Below are 17,676 nucleotides of genomic sequence, written 5' to 3'. Positions count from 1 at the left end.
TGACTGGGGGGGGAGGGGAGCAGTGGGGTCCCCACTGGAGCAGGTACCCGAGACTTGTCCCCGCGGAGCACTGACGACAGAGAGGGCTGCCTGCGTGGAGCCAGGCCAGGCTGCCCAGGGAGAGAGCGGCGGGGCAAGGTGAGCCTGAGCGCGCGGGGGGCGGGAGGAAATGGCACGGAACGAGGCAGATACGGGGACAGCAGCGGCTGCTCAGAGACAGCGATGCCCTTCACCCGAGGGACAAAAGGCTGCAAGGCGGCCCTCCGGCATTCCTCCCTTCCTCTTCCGGAGAGAGAAAAGGAAAACTAAGAAAGAGGCTTTGTCAAAATAGCAGAGCCATATTAATATAATAATTGAACCCTAAGTAAATGAGGGGAGAATCTAGAATGTCTTCTCAAAAGGAGAAGACAAAGAGGAGAAAAGAAGAGAACAGAACAACACTGAGCTTTAGACAATGAGCAAGCCATCCCCCTCTGAGAAACACTTTCCTGCTCCCTCTGTGGGGGCAGGTGGGCACATAGAGTCACAATTGTATACGTGCATTTATAATTGGTTTCATTTTATTCCATAGTAAAGTGGGTTAATAGTGCGTCCATATTGTGACAACATTCTCTAGCAAATGTCCTAATTAGGAACCCTAACTAGCTTTCCATTATTTCAAAACTGTCCAAATCTGGGTAGACCCCAAAGACCATCTGGAACCTGGACATATGCCCAGGCAGCAAGGGACTGTCCTTCATTAGACCTCTCCAGGCCCCACCTATGTGAAAGAGAGAAAGAGTGATGGAGAGTTACATGGCGAATACTCTGGAAAACAGCATTCCCTGCTCAGACATTTGGTTTCGTGATTTCATCTTCTTTGCAACTGACCGTGTTCATAAAACTTCAAAGGAGATTTTTCTGATGCTGTGGCTATTGAAAATTAACTGGGACAAGCATTTATTTAAGTATGCATTGATGTCTGCATACATATGCAGAACACTCATCCGAGAAACAGCAGAAAGTACTGCTATTCTTTATTTTATCTTTAAGCTACTTCAGTTTGAAAGGGAAGCTTTTAAAAAATCAAGAATAACTTCAAAATCCAGAGGGAGGAATTGCCAATAAAGTAAAACCACTCACGTTGATTTATCATTGTATTTCTGCAACCATTGCTTGCTTCAGTAGCTTGTCACTGGTGTGGGGAGGGGTGGAATTCATCTGGATCTCGGTCGCACATTAAAAAAAAAAAAAAAATCTGATACGGATTTTAAAATTCAATCATAAAGCTCCCCCAAGTGGATAATTTTTAAACTACACCAAGAAACCAGCCATGGCATCTAGGATTGCAATCAGGACTGAGGCCCAAATATGATTCTAATGGGCAGCAGTGACCTGACTTATCCATCATTTTGAACATAATTAAATAAGATCAGCATCCTGGGGAAAGAATTCTATAAATGTTAAAATGGCATCTGCAAAAACGCTCCCCCTGGCTTCCTAGGAACTTAACGGGGGATAGAAGCTGCCCGTGGCTATGCAAGATCTTACCTGGACTCAAAGGATGCAGGATACAGTGATTTACAGCTGCTCAGGGGCAGAAAATCCCCTTGTGGCCTCTCTGGAAAAGCTCCCTGGTCCATTGAATTGTGTTCCTTACTCCACTATCTGGGCTGATTATACTGAATTACTTGGCACCCCTGTTAAGCCTGTCACTTAGATTCCAGAACAAATTAAGTCTGTTGAAGGCTTTGCTCTTTCTCTCTATTAAAATATTCATATCTACTCTAACAACCTGATAAAAACTGGCTAAAAGCCTTGATGGTATCCCCAACAGGGAGTGCCATTTTTAATGAACACACAAGCATCATAAATAAAAAATAACTGGTCTTAATAAAGAATTGATAGAGCAGCTCTGGCCCCAGACAGGTGTCAATATGGAAGCTACACAGCCTTGGGAGACCCGGTGCAGCCAAGTCTCCCAGAGCCTAAAGGCATCCAACCAGCAAACTCCAAACAAAGGCAGAATCAATGAAATTCCTGAATACCTTTCCATAAAATCACTGAATCTAGTGGGTCTCAATAGGGGTGAACGGTAGAGGGTGTCCAGGAGGCCCCTCCGGGGGACTATAAGAAAGTAGGGGGAGGGACGCCTGGGTGGTACAGTCGGTTAAGCAGCCAGCTCCTGATTTCTGCTCAAGCTATGATCTCTGAATCATGAGATCGAGCCCCCTGTGGGGCTCCATGCTCAGCACAGAGTCTGCTTAAGACTCTCTCCTTCTCTCTCTCTGCCCCGCCCCCCAATCAAATAAATAAATAAATAAATCTTTAAAAAGAAAAAAAAGTGTCAGGGGAGTACAAAAGGGCATCCATAGCTGGTAATAACAGTAACAGCTAACGTTTCTTGAGCATTTACCATGTACCAAGCATCATCATCCCAACAACTCTGTCAAATGGGCAGTATCATCCCCTCCTCACAAATAAAAGCATATGGAGTATATATAAGTAGCCCGAGGTCTGAATTCCAACCTAGGTCTGACCTTAATCTTGAGTCCCTAACCACTAAAGGCTTTAGAAACCCTGCTTAAGGGGCGCCTGGGTGGCTCAGTCGTTAGGCATCTGCCTTCGGCTCAGGTCGTGATCCCGGGGTCCTGGGATCGAGCCCCGCATCGGGCTCCCTGCTCGGCGGGAAGCCTGCTTCTCCCTCTCCCACTCCCCCTGCCTGTGTTCGCTCTCTTGCTGTGTCTCTCTCTGGCAAATAAATAAAATCTTAGAAAGAGATAAAAGAAAGGAAGGAAGGAAGGAAGGAAGGAAGGAAGGAAGGAAGGAAGGAAGGAAGGAAGGAAGGAAGAAAGGAAAACTTCTTACAATTAGTTTTTGGTAAAAATGGGACACGAAGTCAGCAATCACAGAATCCTGGCCGCCTCCCGACTAGGCCAGCAGACTGCCCGCTCCAACCCCATGCCATGGTCCCACAAGAGCGCACAGGACTTAGACTCATGGGCTCCAGAAAATTAACTAAATATATACTCGCACGGCCTCTGGAATCACAGCAGAACTGCAGCCCTGGCTCTGTCGTTTGGGGATTGGGAAACACGTTATTTCATCTCTCTGAGCCTGCAAATGTGTCCATTGAACAGGGATGACAGTCTTAACTATTCACACCAGCTCTTTTCCAAAAGGGTTTCGGGCAGCTAATAACACCTACCGCACTGAGTGGTGGTCAGAATAAAATTGAATTTTATTAGCTATTTATGAGGACAGCGCTTGTTATGACACAACCTCCAAGAAGAGGCCAGCACAGCACCTGGCTCACGGCGGGCTGGTGGTTAACGCTGACCTTCTGCCCCCATCCCCCGGACTACTCACAGAGCATCCAGCTCCCCAGCAAGGTCCTTCCAGGGGCTCCCATGCCCGAGCTACCACCCCACCCTCCTAAGGCTCCCAGTGCACGGCTCTCATCCCCCTCATGACCTGGTGTCTCGGGATGGCGAGATCAAAAAAAAAGGAGTTGAACCAATCCCAGCTTCTTCTCACTCCTCAAGTGCATTCCCAGAAAAAGTGCTTAATTAGCCAAAAGTATATAGTTGGAGTGGTGTCCCCTGCAGAAGAAGTTTACCTCACTTAATTCTAGACTTCCTCTCCAAGTAGTACGAGCAACCCTCCCCTGAGGTAGCCCAGTGTGCGACATCCAACAGCAAAACAGAAGAAGGAGCTTTTCAATCAGGGAGTGGTACAGGCAGTCCAGACAAGCAAACCTTCTTTCTTCAATCATACTGTTTTCCTGTTTTGGTTCATTATGAGTTTTAGGCAAGTACCATTTTCTGGAATGCTAGTACAGCCAGACTGCATGTCCAGGCCAAGACGTGCAACCTCAGCTTTCTTATCCATAATACTGGGATAGTGATGAATCGTCCCTTGTAAGGTGACTGTAAAGATGAAATGAAATAATCCATGTAAAAGACTGGAGGACACCTGACATGCAGTGAGTGCTCCACAATATTTAGTTTTTATTATTGGAGCTAAAATATAAAATAGACTTTATATTTAGCTACCTGGCTGCCAGGTAGAACACCACTGCTGATAAGGGAGAAAAGATTCCAAGGTACAAACCATGGATTTATAATGAACTCTTTTTTTTTTTTTTAAGATTTTATTTATTCATTTGAGAAAGAGAGAGCGAGAATGAGTGGGAGAGGGGCAGAGGGAGCAGACTCCCCACCGAGCAGGGAGCCCGATGCGGGGCTCGATCCCAGGACTCTGAGATCATGACCTGAGCCGAAGTCAGATGCCCAACCGACTGAGCCACCCAGGCACCCCTACAATGAACTCTTGACAGTTTCAGTTGTTATGAAAATAAGAAGTTACCACTGAACTCTTAATCAGCTGGCTGTTAGAAAAAGATTGCCTTTTTTAAATCAATGCCAACATGTGGGTCACGTATCAAAGACAGGGTAGCAACATGCATGATCTTTTCCTTCATCCAATGAGTCCAATGTGATCAATGCTTAAAAAAAGAAAGTATGTCTCTCACAGCACATGTCAAAAGTTTCTTAGGTTCAGGGTGTAAGAGAACCTCGCCACCCCCAACCCACACCCCAAGGCCCTACTCAGAGTCTAAGTGGCATCAGGGACCCTCATTCAGCAACTGCTAACAGCTACATTGCTAAAAGTTAGATACGTTTCTCAACAGACAGCTGGGGTCAGAAAGAAGAGCATTTCTTCCATTTACCACACAGGTCAGAACTTCGCAGGGATGCAGCCAAGAGGCCCAATCCTCGTCTCATCTCAGGTGGGAAGGGGAGAGGTCAGGGTTCTTCTTGCTCAAAAATAACTCCCCCGTAATCCTATCAATTTGTTTCACTGAGTCTACCAAATTCTCCTCTTAAAAGTGAATACTGCATAAAAAAGAAACCTAAGAGGAGATGCTCCATAGTATATACTGGTTTTTCCTAGGTAGTGGGATTGTGAGTGATTTGGGTTTTCTACTTTTTTGTTTATCTGTATATTCTAGGGTTTGTTTTTTTTTTTTTTACAGTGAACAATTAAAAGTTAATTTTGATTTTAAAAAGACTTTTCATAGATGGATTAAATAAATTATATTTGGCAGGAATCCTCCTTAAAAAGGAAGAAAGGAAACCACAATGAGATATCACTCTACACTCATTCAAGTGGCTGTTTGTGTCACTGGAAAATAACAGGTGTTGACAAGGACAAGGAGAAACTGGAACCCTCCTATCCTGCTGGCAGGAATGTAAAATGGTGCAGTCATTTGGAAAACAGTCCAAGTTTGACATTAAGTTACCATCCAGCCCACAACACCCTACCTAGGTATATATTTAAGAGAAATGAAAACATATAACCACATAAAAATCTGTAAACAAATGTTCACACAGCAGTATTCATAATGGCCAAACAGTAGAAACAACCCAAATGTCCACCAGTGGATAAATAGATCAATAAAATGTAGGCTAGCCATACAACAGAATATTATTTGACCATCAAAAGCAATGAAGTGCTGTTACACACTATTACATGGATGAATCTTGGAAACATGCTAAATGAAAGGAGTCACAAAAGGCCCCATATTCTATGACTCTGTTTACACAACACATCTAGAAGAGGCAAATCTGCTGGGACAGAAAGCAGATCAGTGGTTGCCTGGAGCTGGGAGATGTGGCAAGCGAAGGAGGAATGGTAGCCAGAGGGTATAGCGTTTCTTTGAAAAGAGATGATTGCACTTATTTGTGAATATGCTAAAAACCACTGTGTTATCCACTTTAAGTGGGTGGATTGTATGAAATGTCAGTGATACCTCAATAAAACAGTTACCCCAAAATGAAAGAAAGCAATCCGAGCAGGATTGGATTATTGACTTGTATGAGGAGGGAGCTGCTTTGGGTCAGGGGCACATGTGGGAGGTCAGAAGTCTCTGGAGAGAGGGCACCAAAGACAGGGTGTGCTATGCAGCCAAATGATTAACCTGTCGCAAAAAATCACCCTCAGGCCTTGGTACAGACCTGGGCTTCCTCTCCTACACACCACCCAATCAATAACCCAGATCATTCCCTGCAGCTCACCCTGAGCACTCCAAAACTACTGGGAGGAGAAAGGCAGAGCCAGGAATCAGAAACCGAATCCACCACAATCACAGGACATCAGCCGACTTAGCAGTGATTGCCCAGACTTGGCTGTTCGTCAGAATCACCCAGGAAGTTTGCTTGACTCTGCTTGTTTTGAAATATAGACCGCTGGGCCTTACAACGCAGATATTCTAATTCCATAGGTCTGGCAGATACCTAGGATTCCTGTAGCTTTTAAATGTTTCCTCCATGTTTCTGACCATAAACCAGGCATAGGAACTTCTGGACGGGAGGATAACCCCACTTAAGACATTTTTGAAGAAAATAAGAATAAACATGCTTTTAAATCTTAATAAAAGCCTTTAGCTTCCATGCAAAGGCAATACATAGAAACTGCTTAATAATGTGGGTTTTTTTAATCCCTGGGACAGCTGCAAAACAAATTTTTAAAAGAATAAAAATATTCATGTCTCCACAACTCAGCAATTCTCAGACTGAGTGAGGTGTTCCAATCGATTCTCCTAAATTGTTCCTAAGCTACTGCTTAAACATCATAGAATTTAAAAGCTGAAGGAGATTTGGATACAGCTTCAACTCTCTCATCATAGACAAGAAGAAACATCAGCCACACAGATGAAGGATCTTTCCCACCTGGCAAGCTGACCCAGATTAGGACCCAAGCAGGGGTGCTCACAGTCCTGCTCTCTCTCTGACATCACAGGATGTTCTGCAAGAATAGCTCACACTGAGGTCTTCCATTGCAGTAAAATTAGTCTCTGCGGATGTGAAGAAATGGCACTTAAGCAATAACGCGAACTATGGACTCCGAGGCGCATTCTACTGAGAAGGAACCTGCAGGTCACAGGACCAGAATCTACCAGGTACAGGTGACCCGGTTCCATAAACCACAGTGAACCAACAAGAAATGATGCTGGAGGATGCGGACTTGAGTCGGAGCCTTCTGAGAGAGATGAGTATTATACTCTCAGACCCAAACCTGATGTCCACTGTGAATTACACAGGGGGTGGTTAGGGGGCATCGCTGGAACTATTGTTGCCCCTGCAAAGATTGAATCACACTCCTTGTCCAAGCTGATGTCACCTGTATGTTTTCCCAAGACCGCCACATTGTAGCAGCAAGAAGCCCTCCCCTGAACGCAAATACAGTGGAATATTGGGTTTGGGTTTTCAAGATTTGTCACAGGCATGATTGTAACACCCCTACCAAAGCCCTGTTAACCTCTCCCCTGTCTGCCTGCCTGCCTGCCCCTGAAACCGGGATACCAGATGTGGCCCCGCCAGTGCTCACATCGGGACGCAGGTGGCTGGTGGTGTTCTGATTCCTAAGAGTAACGACCATTCACTTACAGAAGCGAGGAGATACTCTCGGCGTAAGAGTGAAATTGTGGCACGATAAAAAGCACAAGACTTCAGTCAAAAGATTGAATCTGTGTGCTGATTCCTTTTATTCACTCTAGGAATTTGGTCAAATCCGTTAACTGCTCCAATTTTTGTTTACTCCCCTATACGAGGGAAGGAACAGTTGCCCTACTTAACATCCAGCTCAGTTGAACTCTTATTTGTCAAAAACAGAGAAACGTGGCTAAACTCTATACTCCATGCACATAAGCTGTTAGTGGTTACTACGGGGTTCAGTGTCAGGGGAAAGGTGATTGTTACCAGAAAAACGACAATGTCCACCAGGTGATAACAAGAGCTACCAATCATGGAACACCTCCCAAGAGCTTGGCCAAGTTCTTTACATCCCCTCCCCGCCAAAATCTTCTAAAGAAGGCATATTACTGTTCTGTTTGCACTGGGCCCCAGAGCTAGCAAGCAGCAGAGCCAGATTTTGAACTGAAGCAGTCCAACGAGCCTGCCAGTCTCTTACTTTTTAACTCCTCAAATGGTTAGACATCAAATGCAAAGCTTAAAATGAACAACGGTGGTGGAACTCTTTTTATGTTTGGGGGTGTGGGTTTTTTTTGGGGGGGGGCGCTTCTCTTTACTGCAGTTTCAAACAACTGCAAGAGGCTACATGCCCAGATGCTCTCTCTCCTCTCGGTAACGGAGCTAACTAGAAAGCGCACGCCCGCCCCTGGGTGCCTGGCTCAGCGCTGAGTCTCCTGTGCTCCAACACTGTACTTTCACCAAATTGGCAGTGGCTTCCCCAGATCTGCTTGTTAGGAAGGAACAGGCTGCTAGGAACAAGCAGCTTGTCTCTAGAATGGCACTGACACGGTCTGCGCAAATTAGCTACAAAGTGAAGAATGTCTGCAAGAAGAAACACGCCCATGGTTTTTAATCCACAAGAATATCTCCTGAGATTATGCTTCCTTGTCCAAGCAAGAAGCTCAAAGGAAAGGGTCAGCTTTCACCAAAAAAAAAAAAAAGCGGGGGGGGAGGGGGATTTGTGAATCAGCATCTGAGACCACAGTGGGACCCATGCTAGGCACAGTCATTGGCCCTCCCCCTGCCTCCGGCTAGAGGGGCAAGGACATTTATCATTAGAGCCTCAAGGGGGCCTTCAAGTGACCAGATTCAGGAAGATTCCCTCACAGGAAAGGCCCCAACAGGGACTGAGCTGTTGGAGGAGGGCAAGGACATCCCAAAGCCTCCATCCTTCCCACAATTCTCCTGATCTCAAAGCTTTCTTCTTCTTTTTTTAATTTTATTTATTTATTTGAGAGTGAGAGAGGGGTGGGGGACAGAGGGAGAAGCAGGCTCCCCAGTGAACAGGGAGCCCGATGTGGGACTCAACCCCGGGATTCTGGGATCATGACCTGAGCTGAAGGCAGACGCTTAACCAACTGAGTGATCCAGGTGCCCCTCTTCTTTTTTTTTAAAGGAAAGGTTTTTGTTTGTTTGTTCTTTTAAGACTCCATTTTTAAGTAATCTCTACAGCCAACATAGGGCTCGAACTCACAACCTCAAGATCAAGAGTCACATGCTCTTCCAACTGAGCCAACCGGGCGCCCCTTAACCATTGCCTGCTTGGGGGGGGCAGCAGCATGAGCAAACTCTTCAGTCCTCGGCAAGGCCTCCGAGGCCCCTGCAGGAGGCCCTTGGGGAGAGAGTCCTGCTCATCAACGTCTCACTTCTTTCCCACCGTCACCACCACGCACTGCAGCCTGACCAAGCAACTATCTGTCCAGATCACTTGTCACATGCCTAGCACGGAGGGGGTGCCACAAGGATCGTGTGCTGGATCTGTGAGTACTTGCATTTCCCTAAATGAACCATGTTCTTTTCCTTCTCCAGGTCTTGATTCAAGCTACCCTCTCTGACTGAGTTGTCCTTCCCATTCCTCTAACTTCCTCTCTGTTTACAAGAATCAGCTTTAGAGTTCTGCTCGCTTGGGAAATCATCGTTGACCTGTCCCTGAGCCCAGTTAGGGACACCAATTACCAAAAAGCTCCTGTGTGTGATAAAGAAGAAATGGGAATGGTTTTTACTTAAAAAGCACACCCAAATTTACATTACAGATGAGTGCTGTCCCCTTTAAAAAAGTTATTTAGTCCACTTTAAGACATCAACTGAGTTTCTGACGTTCGTAACCCCCTCTTCAAAGGTTAAGGAATACATTAAATTTCCCAGAACATCAGGCCACTAAGGGTGGCTTCACTTTTCCCACCTCTCAGAATTCTGAATGAGTCAAAAACTCAGGGCCAGGAGGTAACTTGGAGATTAACTCAACCCCTCATTTTACAGGAAACTGAGGTTCAGGGAAAGTTGAGGTCATCCCAGAGATCAAATAGGAAGTGAATGGCAGAGTTTGGACAAGACCTCAGCTTATCCAAGCACACACTCAAGACTTTCATCTTTTTTCATCTCACACTCAGAAGAAAAATACCTCCCAACTCCTACTTTGAATCACATTCCATGCTTTGTTTTGCTTTTTGCTTCAAAAGTTAAATATTATGCTGAAAATTTAAATCAAAGGTAGAATATTGTAAGAGCTCCAGATGGTTTTGCCATAAGACATATTACGTCAACACCTGTGGTCATCCCTAGTGAACAAAAGCTAATCCCAAGGTTCCAACCAGTTTTTAGTCCAATGTTCTTTAAACATCACTAATTCGTATATCATTATCTCAATTTTTGTCAAATTTGACCACCACCTTTACAATTATTCACTTATGGGGCGCCTGGGTGGCTCAGTCGGTTAAGCAACTGCCTTCAGCTCAGGTCATGATCCCGGAGTCCCGGGATCGAGTCCCGCATCGGGCTCCCTGCTCAGCGGGGAGTCTGCTTCTCCCTCTGACCCTCCCCCCTCTCATGTGCTCTCTCTCTCTCAAATAAATAAATAAAATCTTTAAAAAAAAATTATTCACTTATTTCTTTTCTTTGACTCACTTTTCTTTAAATCACTTTTTAAAACATAAATATCTAAAGTGGCAGGATATAAAATCAATCCACAGAGAGCAGTGGCATTTCCATACACCACCAAGACAGAAGAAAGAGAAATTAAGGAGTCGATCCCATTTACAATTGCACCCAAAACCATAAGATACCTAGGAATAAATCTAACCAAAGAGACAAAGAATCTGTACTCAGAAAACTATAGAATACTCATGAAAGAAACTGAGGAAGACAGAAAGAAATGGAAAAACGTTCCATGCTCATGGATTGGAAGAACAAATATTGTGAAAATGTCTATGCTACCTAGAGCAATCTACACATTCAATGCAATCTCTATCAAAATACCATCCACTTTTTTCAAAGAAATGGAACAAATAATCCTAAATTTGTATGGAACCAGAAAAGACGCCGAATAGCCAGAGGAATGTTGAAAAAGAAAAGCAAAGCTGGCAGCATCACAATTCTAGACTTCAAGCTCTATTACAAAGCTGTCGTCATCAAGACAGCATGGTACTGGCACAAAAACAGACACAAATCAATGGAACAGAATAGAGAGCCCAGAAATGGACCCTCAACTCTATGGTCAACTAATCTTCAACAAAACAGGAAAGAATGTCCAATGGAAAAAAGGCAGTCTCTTCAACAAATGGTGTTGGGAAAATTGGAAAGCCACATGCAGAAGAATGAAATTGGACCATTTCCTTACACCACACACAAAAATAGACTCCAAATGGTTGAAAGACCTCAATGTGAGACAGGAGTCCATCAAAATCCTAAAGGAGAACACAGGCAGCAACCTCTTCGACCTCAGCGCAGCAACTTCTTCCTAGAAACATCACCAAAAGCAAGGGAAGCTAGGGCAAAAATGAACTATTGGAACTTCATCAAGATAAAAAGCTTTTGCACACCAGAGGAAACAGTCACCATAACCAAAAGACAACTGACAGATTGGGGGAAGATATTTGCAAATGACATATCAGATAAAGGGCTAGTATCCAAAATCTATAAAGAACTTATCAAACTCAACACCCAAAGAACAAATAATCCAGTCAAGAAATGGGCAGAAGACATGAACAGACATTTTTCCAAAGAAGACATCCAAATGGCCAACAGACACATGAAAAAGTGCTCCACATCACTTGGCATCAGGGAAATCCAAATCAAAACCTCAATGAGATATCACCTCACACCAGTCAGAATGGCTAAAATTAACAAATCAGGAAATGACAGAAGTTGGCGAGGATGTGGAGAAAGGGGAACCTTCCTACACTGTTGGTGGGAATGCAAGCTGGTGCAGCCACTCTGAAAAACAATATGGAGATTCCTCAAAAAGTTGAAAATAGAGCTACCCTACGACCCAGCACTTGCATCAGTATCTGGGTATTTACCCCAAAAATACAAATGTAGTGATCCAAAGGGGCACTTGTACCCCAATGTTTATACCCACAATAGCCAAACTATGGAAAGAGTCCAGACGTCCATCAACAGACGAATGGATAAAGAAAAAGTGGTGTATATATATATATATATATATATATATATATGTGTGTGTGTGTGTGTGTGTATACACACACACACACAATGGAATATTACTCAGCCATCAAAAAAATGAAATCTTGCCATTTGCAATGATGTGGATGGAACTAGACGGTATTAAGCTACACGAAATAAGTCAATCAGAGAAAGACAACTGTCATATGATCTCACTGATATGTGGAATTTGAGAAACAAGACAGAGGATCATAGGGGAAGGGAGGGAAAAATGAAACAAGATGAAACCAGAAAGGGAGACAAACCATAAGAGACTCTCAATCTCAGGAAACAAACTGAGGGTTGCTGGAGTGGTGGGGGGTGAGAGGGATGGGGTGGCTGGGTAATGGACATTGTGGAGGATATGTGCTATGGTAAGCACTGTGAATTGTGTAAGGCTGATGAATCACAGACCTGTACCCCCAAAACAAATAATACATAATATGTTAATTTAAAAAATTAATAAAAAATATAAAGCATAAATACCTAATTAACCTCAGCCTAAGCAAAATAAATAATAAATAATCCAATAAATCATGTGTTTTATAAGTTACAGTTTTCCTAGCACATTTAAGATAAATACATAACTATTAAAAGAAAAAATATTCACGTGCCACTTAAAATCACTCTGCAAACTACCTCCAGCATGCATATAACATTATAGGAAATTTGCTCTTACTCTAGAACACAGCTGATTCCATCCAAAGCGAAACCGCTTACTGGTATTCTCCGTAAGTTCCTATTCGGTCTTCTGTACGCACCTATTTTATCTGAAATGCCAATCAGTAGTAGCAAATGCAGATCCCAAATGAAAGCTTATCTTTACACTAATAGCTTTTCTTATCAATTGCTAGATCACTATGCCCTCCACACATCTGATCTGTCACTTTGTTTGAAATAATCCTTTACCCTAATGTTCTTCACTGACTATTAATAAATTATGAACAAACAGCAAAAATAATTACCCTTTCACCTAGGAAAACATTGGTGACTACGACTTAATGGTCTACCAGTGACATACGGCTTTACCCAGCATAATGGATGCAAATGTGTAACAAGATATGGGTAAGTTATTTTCACACAAGCTGTCACTTGTCACACAAATTACATGGGCCTCTTAGCTGTTTAATTCACAGATTTAAAAAAAAAAAAAACGAATTCCACTCACAATACCTGCATCACTCCTAAGCTCCTGGGGAGAGCAGAGCCAACCCACGAAACCACCAAAGAATAAAAGACCACGGCACCAGGACATTGTATGTATGAAAATTCTGCTGTGAGTGGTGAAAGGAATGTTGGTCAGAGTCACCGAATGATTCAAAAGCCTTCAGGGGCGGAGAGGGAGACCCGAGATCAGGAGCAAAGCCCAAATCTGGTTGCCATATCAGAACAGGAGCTCATTGAGCCAGCCGCGTGGTTTATGGATCTGCCAAGCCTGGACAAGGTGAGGCTGGGGGTTGCTGCTGGAGCCATACAAAGGCAATGTTAAGGTCGGCTGCTTTACATCATCAATCTACACCAGACAGAGCCCTCAGCGCAGTGCTCTCCATGCACATTCCTGAGGAGCAGTGACTGGGGACCGAGGGCTGAGCAGTCTGTGTTGCCAGGGAGCCCTGGGGCCTGAGGCTGCGGCTGTGTGGCCAGCTTCGGCCCAGGGCTCCGTTACCATTTTAGGAAACTAGCAGATGCTTTTGCAAACTGACCTGGTTTTAGTCACCGCTCTTATATCTGAGAGCTGGCCCATTTTACATTTTACCTCCTTATAACAAATAATGATATTAATAATAGCCAATACTGGGGCGCCTGGGTGGCTCAGTCGGTTAAGCGGCTGCCTTCGGCTCAGGTCGTGATCCCAGGGTCCTGGGATGGAGCCCCGCATCGGGCTCCCTGCTCGGTGGAGAGCCTGCTTCTCCCTCTACCTCTGTCTGCCACTCTGCCTACTTGTGCTCTCTCTCTCTCTCTCTCTCTGTTAAATAAATAAATAAATAAATCTTTAAAAAAAAAAATAATAATAGCCAAAACTGATCCAGTCCTTAGCATGTACCAGGCACTGTTCTAAGCAAGTTTCCATGTATTCACACATGTAGAATCATAGAAAGTTTGACCTGGAAGGAGTCTTAGCTATTGTGGGGGAAGGAGCCCTAGACCGATGCCAGGAGAAATAAGGACTTTGACACCTATTGTCCGGGAGATTTTGAGTGAGTCCTCCCTCTCCCCAGGCCTCAGTTTTCTCATCTGGTAAGGTAGTCAGAGGGATGAGAGGTGATGAATAGGCTTCTAAAGGAATTCCAGTTCTGAGCCTTTTGACCCGTTTGGGACACTATGTTGAGTGGGATTCTGAGCCACAATCCATTAGCCGTGTCTGCTACCATGGGCATGGGAGCAGGGAGTAAGCATGTCATCTGTTTGCCATCTCCAACGAAAGCATCTCTAAGGTCCCCTCCTGCTCAAATTACTTGGATTCATAGTTCCAGCCCAACTGTGTCACTAAGTGCAGTCTCCTTATAAATTAAAAAGAGAAAGAAAGAATTTGCTTTGGGACCTGGATGCCTCATTTCTGTCATAGAGCATGTGACCTTTACAAGTAATTTTATCTCTGTCTCAGTTTATTCACCTACAAAGTTAAGGATACAAATATTTAACCTGCATCGCTGTCTCAAGGATGAAATAACGGTGTAAAGCACACAGCACAGTACCTGGCACACAGCTGATGTTCAATGAAGTAGAAGCTACAATTGCTATTTTCCTTCTCCTCCTCCTCGTCCTCCTCCTCCTCATCATCAGTCTATCAGCCCCAAACTGGATTTACAACATGTTCTGACCCATGATTTGTAATTTAAGGAACATATGCTTACAACAAAAACTGATTACTGTAATTTTCCTTGAGAAATAAACTTAAGCTCCTTTCCGAGGAAAAATCATTTAGATATTTCATTATGGAAAATTCCTCAAATACACAAAAATAGAAGATATTATAATGAACCCCCATGGACCATCACTAAAGCTTCAAGAATTATCAATTCATGGCTACTCTTGTTTCATCTATATTCCCACCCACTCACCCCTCTTTCAGACAACCTGTATTTTTTTAAGCAGATCCCAGACATTTCATGTAAATATTTCAGTGTCTACCTCTAAAAAATAGAAACTGTTCATTCTTCATAATTTTAAAAGTATTTGTTAACTGAATGACATGGCAATTGCAAGGCATAATTACGAAATTATTTTCTCACATCTCTAATAATATTCCATAAAAGTCACTAACAAGTGTATGCATTAACAAAATAATAATAAGGGGCTGGCTCACGAGGCCACGTGGGAACTGTGGTATGCATGATTTATTAGAGCTACACAAAGTGAGTTATTTCATTCTTTCAGATATTTATGACACCGCTAAAACACTGAATACATCAACATCAGAATTAATCATGAATAATATTTAATTAGTGCTTGACAAGGATCAATTTGGCAACTCTTTTTGTTCTTTCTACTTCCCCCAAATAGAAAACTAGTCATAAACTAAAGTGTTTTATTTTTTCCATCTGCTTCTGGTAAAGCGCATCCCTGAACTGCAAACTTAGTTGAGATCTCCTGAACTTTCATATACCCAGGTAATTAGACTCAGATGCTGTCCGGACTAGGATTATAAATCAAGTCTGTATATGTAAGCAGAAAACAGACTGCTCACACCAAAGTGGGTGTTGCTGTTTCTCACGGACCTGCCCGTGGAGCCGACAGGCTCCACATCTCAGCAGAGCAGAAAGACGCTTTCATGCATAGGTCCCATGTCAATGGACGACCCCTTCTCTCACCTCTGCAACCCCCAGAAAGCACTGATTATAAACTGAATTCTTTATTTACAAAAGAAAAAAATCCTTTGGGACACTCAAGCAAAAATTCTGCCCAGAGCTGCATTCGTAGGTACAAGCCAAGAGACTACGGCACACAGAAGTTACGTACCGTGACATCTTCCCAACCAGACTGTTAACATCCAAAGCACATGGTGCCCTGAAGAACTTCCCAATCAGGGAGTTGTGTTCTTCTACAGAATGATTAGGAGAACTTTCAATCCATTGTTCTGTAACAACATCTGCATTCATTTAATTTTAACAGAACAGCAATATTTGTTTCAGTTAAGCTAGTATTTTAAATTGCAGAGCCGAAGGCTCCTGGGTTCTTGAAGATATCTGAAAGAAAGTATTGAATGGTTGTTTTTAATATGGGGTGGGGGTGGTGTCATTCTAACAGATCCCTTTTTCTTTATCTCTGACTCATATCAAGTGAAACTAGGGCTGAAAAGCCTACTGGAGACAACACACAGCATCTTAGAAGACTTGGAGAACGGGAAATCGGCTAACACGGGTTAGGCTCCATGTGCCAGGCACGGGACACCCTGTATCTAACAGAAGCCCCACAACAGCCCTGGGGTGGACGGGTATGGTCATCAGCTCACGAAGGAGAACACAAAGGCTCGTGTGGTGAGATGAGGCTCCAGGGTAGCTAATACCGATGAGTCAGGAGCCCAAACTCAGGCCTTTCTGACCCCATAGTCTAGGGTCTGTACCATATAAACTGATCCCCTATAATGGATCTTCCAGCTTCATAATTATAATAACTCATATTACTGAGCACTACATGCTGCTAAGTGCTTTAGATGAATCACCTCATTTTTCTTCACCTGTGTTACTCTTATTCCCATTTTACAGATGAAAAAAATAAGGCTTAGAAAAGATATGTGAGGTGTCCACCATCACACAGGGAAGTCATCTGACTGCAGGGTCCTCTCTCATCCATTTTGCTTTATCTACCTGAAAGGCAAGCTGGGCCACAATACTGATTATATGCCAGGGACAACCCTCTGAGGTTCTGAGTTCCCAGAGATTTGTAAAGACTGCTGACTGCCTGGGCAGGATTAAGAATTCTAAGCCCTCCAACAGAGAACGCTCAACACACACAGCATAAGGACACAAACAAAAAAATGGGTACAAACTACAGTTGAGTGATTTTCACAAGGGGGAGGAGTGGTAAGAATGGAAATGACCAGAGTTTATCATAAAAAGCTAGGCTCTAAGAAGATATGACGGAGATAAAAATTCTATCTGGTTCTACCCTCCCTGGGCCAAATGCTGAAATTCCCTCCTCCATGGCTTGGGAGATGAGGTCAGTGGATCTTGTTTCTGCTCCACTAACTTTTCCACGCGCAACCTGATAGCTTCTGGAAACAAACCAATGATTACGAGATCATTAAAGTATGTTTTTTTAATTAAAGGAGGGTCCTCTGGAGAGGGGCAGTAAACTGTTAGTGGTCAACCCAAGCACCAGGCGAGCATCTACTCACCCAGGCCTATCTCACCATCCCTCCTTCCCTGTCTACCTCCACATCACAGCCTGACTGGGCCCAGTTCTGCTTTTGTACCCACATCAAACTGGGTCAGCCCACCTAGAACCTCCCATGTGATATTCTCCAGATATGCCTCGAGAGGTGAAAAGTTATGCATTAAAGCAGTAATCACCGCAAGAGCTAAGAGAGAGGCTTGAAATTCAATAGGGCTTTAAAAAAGAAAAGAAAAAAGAATGAAAGTCTAGACTGCCAAAAAAATAAATTGGCATTGTTGTAAAATTGTGTTGCACAGCGAGAATACAAATATTATTCATGTTAAGGAAAGGGCTGACCTACGATGTGATTTATAGGCACTTCAAATGCAGTACAGGAAGTAAACGG

General features: G+C 43.6%; 1 protein-coding gene across 3 annotated transcripts in view; it reads right to left on the bottom strand.

The window, feature by feature from the left end:
* LOC123857261 (uncharacterized) overlaps positions 1-17,676 on the bottom strand; it is a 182,467-nt gene that overhangs the window by 147,555 nt on the left and 17,236 nt on the right. The window contains exon 1 of one of the 3 annotated variants that reach the window (XM_064576708.1): positions 1,123-2,515. The exons of the other annotated variants lie outside the window; for them this stretch is intronic. The gene's annotated coding sequence lies outside the window, so the exon portion shown is untranslated. Of the gene's footprint in view, positions 1-1,122; positions 2,516-17,676 lie in introns of those variants that run through there. 3 annotated transcript variants of the gene reach the window in all.

This window comes from Mirounga angustirostris, unplaced genomic scaffold, assembly GCF_029215605.1.
Source record: "Mirounga angustirostris isolate CCGP_5_RB_7025 unplaced genomic scaffold, mMirAng1.0.hap1 SCAF_13, whole genome shotgun sequence".
Classification (NCBI taxonomy): domain Eukaryota; kingdom Metazoa; phylum Chordata; class Mammalia; order Carnivora; family Phocidae; genus Mirounga; species Mirounga angustirostris.
This window is presented reverse-complemented; position numbering and strand designations above follow the sequence as displayed.